This window comes from Wasmannia auropunctata, unplaced genomic scaffold, assembly GCF_000956235.1.
Source record: "Wasmannia auropunctata unplaced genomic scaffold, wasmannia.A_1.0 LD317781.1, whole genome shotgun sequence".
In the NCBI taxonomy this organism is placed as follows: Eukaryota; Metazoa; Arthropoda; class Insecta; order Hymenoptera; family Formicidae; genus Wasmannia; species Wasmannia auropunctata.
In genome coordinates, this window is record NW_012045109.1 from 12,906 (window position 1) to 14,723 (window position 1,818).

General features: G+C 29.9%; 1 pseudogene; it reads right to left on the reverse strand.

The window, feature by feature from the left end:
* Window positions 1-207: 207 nt before the first annotated feature.
* Window positions 208-715, reverse strand: LOC105460683 (annotated as a pseudogene).
* Between the last annotated feature and the right edge of the window lie 1,103 nt (window positions 716-1,818).

Below are 1,818 nucleotides of genomic sequence, written 5' to 3' on the forward strand. Positions count from 1 at the left end.
TTGAATTATCTCACTAATAAACGCCATAAATATCTTATTAATTAAATAACGTTAATGTACAAAAAAACTTTTTACAATAAATAGGACAATATTATTAAAATAAAATATCATTTTGCCAAATATGACAATAAAAGACATAAACTGATTGTGTAATATTGTAAATTTGTTTCAATAGATTTGTTACAAACTCTCCCGACTAACTTTTACCTAAGCTTTGGCTTCTTTACTATTCCGGTAAGCACTAGGCCCGGATAAATAGTAGTGAATTTAACTGATGATTTTCCATTACTTAATGCACGTAATTCCTCAGATACAGCTTCCATCATTGCTACAATACATACATCAAAATATGTAAGAAAAGCGTACTTTACAATTAGATATAATAACATGTTATACTATCAGCGTGCTGCTACGTATAATTATGTATAATAAATGTATATATATATTTTTTCTTAATTTGTGTGTGTGTTTGTATATGTGTGTATACGTATATTAATGTTTATTCATCTTCATCAGTATAGTTTATATTCCTTTATAATATAATATTTTATTATTTATGTCGTAATATTGTTAAATATGAGATAAATTACTTTTGATTGCGCTTTTCGAAGGGCAATAGGTTGTTCCATAAGGGCCTCCAAAAAATCCTAGTATTGATGAAATTGCTACGACATGACCGTGATTTTTTTCTATCATACTTGGCAAGAATGCTCGTAATGTCTGAAAATAGTTCCTTTGTAAATAATAAAAGTTTAGTTACATGCTTGTTCAAATCGTATTCAAAGAACAAACGGCAAGCTAATGCAGTTATATTTCCAAAAATGATAAATTTTATTGAGTTTTGTGTATCACGAGGTTTCAACAAGAAAACAGATTCAAATATTTTTTCCAATTTTAATATATTATAACACATAATTTTGATGACGCTTTAAAAAATTAAATTCTTTAAAAGAGATTTTTGAAAAATACGAAAGGTAAGTAAGGCAGATAGGAATCCGCACAATTATTGCTACGCAATATTTAAATTATATAAAATCCACTTTATTCTCATATAATAGTCAAACGTTTTGACTCTCATTTTTAGCCATCCTCAGTGACATTCAACGACTCTTGTTCTTTTTTTCTTACATATGCACTTTTCCACGGTTAATGAGTGAGGAAGTAGTTATCGGGACCTCCGATTGCTGTCCATGCAGTTGAAGGGCTGCATGGTAAGTATAGACCCTCGAACGTAGTAAAACGCTCAGTTTGCATATTTGCAGCAATAAAATTAAATAAATAACAGTAATAAATAAATAAAAAATAATAATGTATAAAACTGGGTCAGAATTAAAATTAAAAAGAAAGTCGAGCAAGAGATAAAACTGATATCGTCGCAATTAATTGTACACGTCAAAGTCCGCGACTTTTTCTTAATGTGCGTAAGAATACTTATACAAACTCTTATTTTAATTTATGTTACAATATATTTAAAGCAAAAAAACACATGGATCCGTTTTCTCGATTATTACAGGGTGGACCATTTTAATTCATCCAGTTGAATATCTCGAAAAATAAGCACACTAGGAAAAAATGTTTCAGACAAAAGTTGTAGGGCTTCGAGGGGGACATAAGATGATAACATTGGTTTGACCCTGAGTGGCGTCGTCAAGGTCAGGACAAGGTCACATTGAATTTTTTAAATGGGACCCCCAATTTTTCATTACATGTTCTTATAGCACGCCTTGAGAACTTTCCAAAACACATAAATAAAATATTTTGTTATGAAATAAATCTTGAGTTATGAAGCTTGAAAGTTGGAGTACTGTCTGCGTTAGC